Raw genomic sequence first — 12105 nt, forward strand, 5'->3', positions numbered from 1 at the left:
GCCCGATTGTACGAAAAATCTCTTTTGTTGTTAGCTTGTTCTCTATCCCATCTCTTGCAAAATGTGGGCGTGTCTTGCCTGACAACCGCTGTTTATATTTTTTTGTTGTTGTTTAACTGTTACTATTGCATTTTCATTTAAATAACAACATACAACAGTAATATTTGTTCGAATAGCATTGAGATGTTTACGAATAAACGATTCAGCGCAATGAAATTCGATATACGTTTGAAAACCCACTAATGAAGTAATAAAAGCAATGTCCCGCGTATAATGTGTCTTATTTTACAGGATTAATTTAGCGTTTGATATCTAGTAAATAAGAGCTATAAACCGTGCGAAACCCGAAACCATATATGAATTGTGTGTGCGTGTATATATAATAAATAAAAGATTCTACTCTCAGGTAAAAGTTTATAGAAATATTAGGTTTTTAGAAAGAAAAAACTAATTTCATCTTAGCTAGAGAAGATGAAATTATTATTTTTTTCTTTCGTGGGTGAAAGCGCTAGCTAAGATAAAATTATTTTTTTCTTTCTAAATATTAGCGCAACCGTAAAGCTGCACTACTTTGTTTCACGGTAAACGATGAAAAGATAAAAGGTATGCCGACAAAAACTGATTTCAACACTGGTTTAATAACATTTTAACATTTTAAAGTACTTTCATTTTATAAAAAGGGAAAATTTGGAATTTTACTTGTAGGTGTTGTGCACATTTAAAGATATGTCTATTTACAAATATGGGTCCATTTTCAATATTACAATCCGGTCGATGGTTGCGTTCTCTATCCCGTAGATGCGTGGACGTTTCCCCTATGTAAAAATTTAGACACCCATTGCAAGTCAAGACATATATGAGATTTTTTGTGTCACAGTTCATATTGTCGTTGACACTAAATGTAAACTTAAAGGACCTAAGTCCGTAACTCAAAATCCTCCAAAATCTTCGACATCGAAAACACGAATTATTGGTCAATTTAAATCAACATCAACTTACCGGGAAAAGATGAGCTTCTGATATCCGATATTTAAGATAAAATAATTTTTTTAACATTGGTACACGAATCGTGTACCATAATGCGCTTCAGCCCCAGTTGTATCGAGAGACTCGAGGGACGAGGCTAGACACATTGCACCAAATCAAATGGAGTTATGTAGACTAGAATAACTAGACGCTAGAAATTTGCACTCGATTGAGATTGCTGACTTATTTCGCCGAACATAACTGATTTGAAATTGGAGTAAAAACGGAAACCATTAAATGTAAATCAGTTTATATACATTCATATTACAGTATTATATGCGTTGCGACCCACTTTTGTGAATTTCTAGGTCCCAAATGTTAGCGATTTAGCTCCTTTAAGAAAATTATATTTGTTATTTTAAACACACACAAAAATATAAAAAATTTTGAAAAAAAAAACTACATTATTTGTCAATTACTAGCACTTTCGCTTATTTTATTAAGCTCTTCAGATAATCAACATTTTTGTAATACAACAATGATTATGACGTGTGTGTGTATATATATATATATATATATATATATATATATATATATATATATATATATATACAGTTTTCTTCGTGACGATATTGATTATTTACATCAATTGCCTAAACAGGTAGAACCGAGTAGCACTCTCATTAGCTTCGATGTAGTAAATTTATACAATAATATGACAAAAGATCTGGGACTAAAAGCTATAGAATATTGGCTAAATAATCATATTGATTTGATACCAGATCGCTTTTCGAATTCTTTTATTCTCGGTGCTCTGGATATTGTTCTGTCAAATAACATATTTCCCTTTAATAACCTATACTATTCACAAATCAAAGGAGTCGCAATGGGTACTAAAGTTGGTCCCACCTATGCTACACTACCTTGGTTATCTTGAGGAAATATGGTATGAGAGGGTAACAACAACTTATGGAAATGTTTTCAGTGACCTAATAAGGATGTCTTGGAAACGATTTTTGGATGATTGTTTTGTGGTCCTTAAAGTATCTTCAGAAATCATCTCTGAACTCCATAAAATGTTCACAATTGAGCAGAGTAGAACAACACTAAATTTTCTCGATGTGAAATTAATACTACACTAACGGCTCTATTGAAACTGATATTTTTTACAAGCCAACAGATACACATCAATATCTGAATTTCAGTTCTTGTCACCCGTCTCATACAAAAGAAATATCCCATATAAACTAGCTAGACGCATTTGTACAATTGTTTCAAATTGGAACATTAAAAATCAGAGATTGCAGGAGTTAAAGGGATTTTTACTAAAACAAAAATATCCAGAAAAGTTAATAGACAATGCGAATCAAAGAGCATTGGATCTGGACCAAGATCTTTTAAGGCAACCAAAAATGCCTGCAACCTCTGATAAACGTGACGTTGCTTTAGTTACTACGTTTAATCCAACCCAAGAATATGGAAAATCTATTATTGAAAATTACACCCATATTCTTAAACACAGTCAAACTATGGATAAAATCCTAAGAAAAATGAACGTAATTAATAGTCTAAAACAGCCGTCTAATCTAGCTAGATTATTAACATCATCACATTTTGAATCGGTCGCTTCATTACCAGTAGTTTCAAAATGTAATTATCCAAGATGTAAAACTTGCTATGTAATCATTGAAGGGTCATCCATTAAAGTTAATAGTGACACTATATTTTATGTAAAGCAGTCAATGAATTGTCAATCAAGTTTTGTTGTATACCTTATAACATGTCCGGGGTGCAAGGGTACCTATATAGGGAAGATGCAAATGATGCTTAGACTGAGAGTAAATCTTCACAGACAACACATACTGAAACCCAAATATAGGATGATTCCACTAAGTGAACATCTAGCAGTGTGTGGTGGAGGCAAGTTTAGTGTATTTCCATTATATAGGCTCAATAATAAGAATAACGACCTCTTAGGGGCCAAAGAAAAGTTTTTTATTGACAAATACCATCCAAAACTTAACTCTAAAAGAGAGGATAGGTTTCAAATTAATGGTTAAAAATGTACTGAGTTATCACCCTTGCATTCATTGTTCGTAATGTATCTATTATTTATTAATTAGTGGCATTATTAAAAGCGCTAGCGGAAAATATGTAGTTTTCTTTATTTATTTTATATATACACACACACAATTCATGTATGGTTGTCGCTTTATTAAAAATACGTTTCTCGACTCGATAGTCAATAAGTAATAATGGTCCATTAAATATCTTAATCTATCCAGATATTATTACACCCTCGTTGTTCCTATATTATACCCATTATAACAGATTAAGTATCACCAGAAAAGCCTCCTAATTATTTTTAAATAATGCAAATAACTATGTCAATATAACTTTTCCATAACTATAACACGATCCCGAATGTCAGTGTTACCTGACATAATGTACCCCCACACCCCTTGCTGCCTATAAGAGTTTCTGCTGCCTTTGTTTAGTTATAAATTCCCCTTTAATCGTATTCGATCTGTGATTGTTTTAAACTCAGTGATTGTGTAACAATAAAATTGTACCCGTGTCAATAAACTGAGGCCAAGTCCCGATTGTCTATATTTGAACTATACCCTTCAAAAAATGTAGGGGATATTGTAATACAAATACCTATGCAGGTCGTGATATGATAAATAGTCATGGACACTGGGCATGATATGATAAATAGTCATGGAAACTTGACATGCTTTGAGAGTTTGTTCATAGATGAAGAACTTATCGCCCCAACAGAACCACTGAGCTGCACATGCGACACCCAAAAGCGCCATACACGTGGGAGGGGTGTATTGTCAAATTTGACACTTCAAGGAAGGGTTGATGAAAACTGCCGCTTGCTGGTTTATCTATCCATGTTTGCTTTCCTATCGGTTCTTGCATAAGATTTACTGTTTAGCGTATCTTTGCTGTAGTGTGTTACGTTTAATTTGATCGGGAGACATGTTCGTCGACGTCAACGTCAACCGACAAAACTGCAAGAATTGGCCGTGGCACTGCAAGAGGCGTGGGTCAGTTTGCCCCAAATCTTGATTGGACGGTTGATTAGGAGCATGTCACGACGAATTGCTGAATGTCTGAGGATTGGTGGAGCAATTACTCATTATTCAGACAAAAATCAAAAACGTCCATTTTCACTTTTGATGGTGTATCTCTTTGCGAGTGAAATGGGGCCGTCAGATAAGCCGCCCATATGAACTGTTTATGTTCATGTGTAGGCAATTGGCCTGTTAGTAACATAGGCTGGTTACCTCTAATAAAACAGCAGTGCATTTCGGCAGTTTTGTATTGTTTCTGAATATCCCCTACCTTTTTTGGAAGAGTATATTATAGCAAGAACGCCTAGCTCTTTATCTAAATTGTACATAATGCATCTTTAAGCTTCAAAAGTTTCATAGTAGATCCACCCCCGTCCTTGCCAGTGTCCTAGAAATGACATCATTCGTCCATTCATCGTCTTACAATGTACCACATATTGTGTCTAAATTCAAATTTATATATCATCCAAAAAGCTTCCCCGCTACATATCTAGAAAGCTATAATATGTAAGAAATATATTTTCACGGCAGATATCGCTTCTTATGTAGTTGATAGCCAAGGAGATATATCTTTTATCTTGCATTTGAGTTATTGGAATGTGAACAATAAGAAACAGACGCGTGTTTCTGAAATTTAAGTCATCTCGCCATTTATCTTAAAACAAATTCATCTCACCTCTGGCAACAAAACAAATTTTGATTTGATGTATATTATAGAAACATTATTAAATTGATAACATTTTCACCGCCCACAGAAAATCAATTTGTACAGCAATGATAAAAATATCTGATTGAAGCAAATTAAAAGAACAATATTTTATCCAAATCTAGTCGTTAGTTTTTCCTTTTCTGAGTGAAATGGGGATTAATGTCCCGACCACACAATACTTCGGTCATTTTCTTATGGTTATCATATGTACAACGCTGGGTAGGAGAATTTTGCCCGGCTAGCGGTGTTTCCGCCAGCTCTTCATCGATTTCAATACGAAAGCTGAGGAGGGGCTAAAAAAATTCCCTTAAGCTCTTCTCGGGACATTTTAGTCCAGTGTCCCGACCACTTGACTACCACGCCCCCTCCTCCACCCCCTTGTCTATGCCTTAATTTAGAGCGAGTCACGCTGGCTCAGTAATGAAATTATATGAACAAGGCTTTCCGTATTATTAGGGGCAGTGCCGTTGATGAAATAGGGGTTGTAGTGGCTGGATGAGTGTGGCACTGACTCACTAACAAGTGGATCGTGGATGCGATTCGCATGTTGGCGAATCCTCGGGATTTTCTAGCCTGAAATCCCTCTGTCAGTGTTGGACCAGGCAAGAAATAAAAACGTCTAGTCGTTCGGATTGTTTCACGACGCGACGTGAACTTCCTTTGTTAATAAAAATAGATAAAAAGAGCCTATGACAGTTCCATCATAGCACACTGCATGTCGTATGCCCATCTGCATTAGACCGATTTGTGCAGATATTTATGATGTTAAGTGCCTTGATTAATAAAACATATGCCCATCTGGATTAGACCGATTTGTGCAGATATTTATGACGTTAAGTTCCTTGGTTAATAAAAATAATAAAAACTTGACACTTACGCATTTGACCAAAAATCCATGTCCTGCTAAACGAAGATATTGCATAAAGGGGAAGATCAACCACGCTCATAATAAGACACCCAACACTCAGATTTAATATTAACAAGTTTGACGACGTTCTTAAACTCTTAATTCTGAAAAAAAACCATGAAAAATGAAAGTTTGATAAGTGATCTGGAATAAATCAATAGAGTAATACAACAATAACATATAAGCCAAGGACATATTTTATACGCCTACATTTTCATGTGGATGTATATTGTCGTCACCCCTGTCCGTCCGTGTGTTCGTTCACAATTCGTTTGTAGACCCTCTACAGGTCACAATTTTTGTCTGATTTTGACGAAACTTGAAATATAGGTTTATCTCCCAAAGATCTCGGTTCCTATCGATAGTCTATTTGCCCATATCGGACAATAACTTCACGGATTATGGCCCATGATTGTACGAAAAATCACGTTTTTAGCTTGTGGACATACGGTTCCAATTTTTATCCGATTTTGACGAAACTTGAAATGTATGTTTATAACCATCCCAAAGATATCGATTCGTATCGATATTCACGCATATTGGACCGTAACTTCCTGGATTATGGACCCTGGTTGTACAAAAAATCGCGTTTTTAGTCTGTAGTTCCTCTGGAGGTCACAATTTGTATCCGTTCGAATATATTACCGTTACACCATTATGACAGTCGAGTTCGAATTTCGTGAAAAATGGCCGCTCCCTGTACGCAAATAGTGTTACAATATATAATATCAAGATTGTGGACCCTCTAAAGGTCACAGTTTTTATCCGGGTTTGATGAAATTGAAACATGTGTTTATATCCCAAAGATCTCGATTCTTCGCGATATTCGCGTATATCGGACCGTAACTTTCTGGATGATGGCGTCTGATTGTATGAAAAAATCGCGATTTTAGCTTGTGAAGCTCTAGAGGTCACAATTTTTATCTGATTTAAAAACCGTTTGAAGTTTCAATTTCATATTTTTAAGTTATATTTTTAAAATTTATTAAAATAAAGCCTTAAAGGTCACCGGAAAAGGTTCATAATTTTTTTTAAATAAAGCAAGTAATTATGTCAACATATCCTTTCCATAAGTATAACACGAACCCGAATGTCAATATTAACTGCAACAGGTAAATTTCCACCATTCTTCGTGGGTAGTCGTAACTTTCCGTATCTGTGACGTCATTTTAGTCCTTCTGCAAGTTCTGTAGTCTCTATCATCCAGAAAAATATTCTACGAATATTAGTCTGGACAGGTTGTCAACATTTGAGAAAAATTGGCTAGATAATCCGGTCTTTCACATTATCATAAACAATGTCTAAGGGAGGTAAATCCTCTTAAAACAAGATGTTTACGCCTATGAAATTAATTTAAGAATGTCATTTCAAAAAATCCATTTGATTGCATGCGAGTTCAAGATCTGACACTCTCAATTTTTTATTGTAAAATTTCTCTCTTCATGGACCATATCTATGCTTTTAAAATTAATCCTAATTCGTCGTCACGATCCATGTTTGTTTATATTAATGCAAGAATTATGGGATTTATTGTGGGAAGGGGCGCAACTCTTACTTGACTTGGCTAAAGAGACTGGATAATCAACCACATTAAAAACCAAACTTCCGGTTACGCATGGGCAATGGACTTTACGTCAAATATTGACAACCTTCCCACACCCTCCGTATGTTGAAGACTATGAGGTTCTGGGTGACCGAGACTACAAGTTCTGCTCATATATGTGCAGAAGGACTAAAATGACGTCACGGATTGCTTATTGACGGAAAGTTGCGACTACCCACGGAGAACGGCGGAAATTACTAATGTTGAAATTTACCTTTTGCAGGTAATATTGACATTCGGGTTCGGGTTATACTTATGGAAAGGATATGTTGACATTATTACTTGCATTATTTAAAAAAAAAAAATTGATGCTTTTCCGGTGACCTTTAAAATAGATGGTATCTATAAACAGTCCTGCCTTGTTAAAGAAATGAAATGAAATGAAATGGGGTTTAACGTCCTACTCTTCTGCACCTAACCTGGGCTAATTGAAGACGGGCATACGCCATACAGTGTGCTATGAGGGAAATTTTGCCGGGGCAGCGGCGCTACGGCCTACTCTTATATCGAATTCCAACTGCCAAGGGATCTTTTACGTGCACGCCAATGTGTACACGGGACCTCGGTTTTTCGTCCCATCCGAACGACTAGGCAGCTGTCCTTGTCAGGCCCTCCGTTCTGCATCACTGACAAGGGGAAACCACGCCGGAAAATCGAGATGAACTTTCTCGGCCAATGCAGGGATCGAACACCCGACCTCCAGGCTAGCGAGCCAGCGCCTTACCCACTTAGCCACGTGATCCCCACCTTGTTAAAGAATAATCCTATTAATCCTATAATTCACTATTGCAAGTTGAAAAATTGGCAAAATATCATTTTCGTCGACAAATTCAAACAAGGGAGGTAATTGTGTTATTATTTCCGGTGTAAATGAGTCTTAAGTGTGAGAATGATACCTATGATCGTATAATAGTGAGTTGACAACCTATTGAGCAAAAGACATAGAAATAATTATGTTTTGACTTTCTTAAAATATGAAATTGTAACTTTACATATATCATCGTTAGATCCTGGTGATGATTGAGTTCGAATTTTGTAAAAATTGGACCGACACTGCCCGACAAAATGGCCGCTCCTTGAATGCAAATAGTGTAAAAGTATTTAATACCAAGGGTGTGGACCTACTAGATGTCACAATCTTTATTCGATTTTGATGAAACTGAAAATATTATATGTTTATATCCCAAAGATCTCGGTTCCTTTACGTTATTCGTGCATACCAGACTATAACTTCCTAGATTATGGCTCCTGATTGTACGAAAAATCACATGTTTAGCTTGTGGACCCTCTATAGGTAACACTTTTTAACCGATTTTAAAAACCGTTTAAATACATGTATATCGCCGTTACACCATAATGAATGTTGAGTTCAAATTTCGGGAAAATAGGAACGAAACTGGCCGACAAAATGTCCGCTTCTTGTACGCAAATTGTGTAAAAGTATGTAATACGAAGGTTGTGGACCCTCTCGAAGTCACAATATTTTGTCCGATTTTGATGACCCCTGATTGTATGAAAAATCACGTTTTTCTTTTAACTTGTTCTCTATCCACCTCTTGCAAAATGTGGGCGTATCTTGTTTGGCAACCGCTGGTTATTTTAAAAGACAAACGTGGATTAGAATTTTATTTTTTTGACCTTCGGGAACACCTATTTAAATTTTAGCTTCTTTCTTTGGGAAAGCAAACTATATATACTAAACAGCAAAAAAAAACCGCCAGTAGGATTTCACCTGGAACCACACTCTCAGAAAAGCCTGGCGCAATCCATCGGCTGTGTTTGGTCTCGGTACGAGAGCACGACGTTATTAAGTCTGGAGGCTCAGTGCGGAGGGGTGTCCATCAAATGGGCACACAACAAGACCCACCTTTTCTATAGTACAATTTCGCGTAGAATACGATGCCGAGTGGTAATCAGTCTGCCGTTGGGGCGTTTTCGAGATATTCGGGGTCAAAGGTCAAATGAGTTCATTTGCACTGAAAGTGAATGCGCAGCCATTCTTGTGTCATGAACATAAGCTGAAAATGATCGAAAGTAATCACCCTTTCAATAAAGATGTAAACTTGCTAAATTCATTTTTGTTCTTTGTGACCCCAGGGGTCAAAAGATGAAATTTTCCGTTTTAGCACTAGGAAGATTTAAAGCAATAAATGTCAGCGTAAAATATAAAAACTAAAACGAAACCTAATTAATAATAGGAACATTTAAAATGTATCTTTAGGTGGTCTTAACACCGAACTTTTACTTTGGAACGATGAAAAAAAGATTTTTCATAACAGAACCAAAACACTTCGAAACCCGTTTCAAAAATACATAAAAACTGTCAAATCAAAATCTCTCCGATTTTGTTTAACAACGATTGTTATACATATTGAAACTAGTTGTCCGACAAACAGTTGAATAGTTTCATTGTTGGAATGCGAGGCCGCGTGGATTTCCGGGAATCCCAATCTGGGAAAACCGATGTTAATCTATAGTATCTGATGACGAGATTAAAAGTGTCAGGTTCGCAGTGGCGGCGCTCCATGATTCCTTTGCAACCGTGCGGACATTTAATGCATATACTTTTAATTCGAAGCTAGCAATCGATGCAATTATTTATGTTGATTGTGTTGGTTTCCTTATCGCGTATTTCGCAGATACCCTACCCTTCACCACACTGAAATGTCTTGGCTCAACTCCCCAAACTGGTCACACATTTATATTTAATTCTATATTTTACATTTTTATGAAATAATTTGTAGACTTTATGCAAAAAAAAGAAGAAGATAAATTGGGTTTGCTGTCTTATGATCGAAATTGATTTTGTTTTTATATTAGAAATAATTACTCGAGTTTATAAACATTTTCAGTAGCCTACTAGGTTGGCTCATTATTCATTGTTTTCCACAGAATTTGTGTCATTTTTCCAGTTATACCTTGCACATTTAGAAGTAGTGAGGGTGCGTAATAATTCCCCTTTGGCGTACCTTGGTGCTGGCCAGATGTAATTCAACGAGCAAAGTATTTTAAGCTATTCTTTAAGCTATCTTTTTCCCATCCTATTTTGAATGCTATTGTATATAAATAATCTGATAAATTTAAATGATCCTGAATGCTTTAAGTGGGGGCTTCAACATGGTTTTAGGGGCAGTATGTAGTTTCTATTTAGATCATGGTTTAGAAAACCATTTTGTTATAAACTTGTCCCATTACATGAAAGGCGGATCATGTGATTTTACAACACAGAATAGTGGTCCTCGGATACGATAACATTTGGGAATAGATATAAATTATAACACATACTTATGAAAGAACAATTACTAATTTAATTTAGCAATATTTCGAAACTTGAAAACGCGGAGAAAATACTCATCTAAACATTGCCAAAATAAATTAGTAATTGTTCTTTCATACATGTATGCATATGTTATAGTTGATTGCTCTATCCAGTTAGTAACTAAATTGGGGATAGCTGTTATCTATCAATTTATACTCTGATTATCGACTCGCATTCATGTAATGTGCGTTTTGGCGTCGCTGGTGTTCAACCATTTTTTCCGGCTTAAACTTTACTAACTAATCACATTTCCAGTCTAGCGATCCAAATAATCATCAAACTGACAATGTTTACTGAAACATGATATCGAAATCATAGAATTATTGCAAAATTTCATTTTTATTAACCATTTCTCCTTGATATAAACCTAATTATACCTTCGTGTAGACCACAATTATTTCATTGAGGACAATATTAATTTTGTAAAATTCATTCAAAACAAGTAGGGAGTTTAATTAATTCATAATCAAAATCTATATAATAAAGTTATAACTATCACGTGTTTTCGTAGTATTAAAAAATAAACCATCCATCAACTTCCTAATTCAAGCATCACGCCGAGAAGCTGTAAGGCGTCATAGGAATGAAATTAAAGATGCAGCATTTCCTTATCCTATCACGGTTATCTGTGGATTAGGTGCATGTTTAATATTATAGTGTATTCGCCTTCATTTATAAGGACTGTCATATCTTTTAGCATTTTGATTATACATATGGATAGTTCGAAGAAAAAGAAATGAAATGAAATGGGGTTTTAACGTCCTACTGTTCTGCTCCTATGCTGGGCTAATGAAGACGGGCATACGCCATACAGTGTGCTATGAGGGAAATTTTGCCCGGGCAGCGGCACTATCGCCTACTCTTATATCGAATTCCAACTGCCAAGGGATCTTTTACGTGCATTCCAATGTATACACGGGACTTTGGTTTTTCGTCTCATCCGAAGGACTAGACAGCTGTCCTTGTCAGGCCCTCCGTCCTGCATCACTGACAAGGGGGAAACCACGCCGGAAAATCTGGATGAACTTTCTCTGCCAATGCAGGGATCGAACATCCGACCTCCAGACTAGTGAGCCAGTGTCTTACCCACTTAGCCAGAAGAATTAGATGATGTATGTTTTTTTTCACCCGAAAATGGTCTGAACGGAGAAACAGAAGCAAGCTAGCTAGAAATTTCACACCACGGCCTAAATGGACTGTTCACCGTGTACAAAATACAAGACAAACAGTGGTAACAGGTGTCCGGAAGAGTAAACTTACCCTGCCTGGCACCACACCCGCCATAGCTGCATCCCAAATCATAAGACAAAATCTAGGTAAAATAGCGTGATTGGCCAATGGACTATGCAAAATGCAAGTGATGAACAGTGTTAACGATGTAGTAGACATAATCAGAGATATATTATACGCGTCAATTAAATATATCTAGAATAATAGCCGAAAGAGACAGGTTGTATACTCTTCAAAAAAAAGTAGGGGATATTGAAATGCAAATACCTATGCAGGTTGTGATATGAT

This window comes from Patella vulgata, chromosome 2 (genome assembly GCF_932274485.2).
Source record: "Patella vulgata chromosome 2, xgPatVulg1.2, whole genome shotgun sequence".
Classification (NCBI taxonomy): domain Eukaryota; kingdom Metazoa; phylum Mollusca; class Gastropoda; family Patellidae; genus Patella; species Patella vulgata.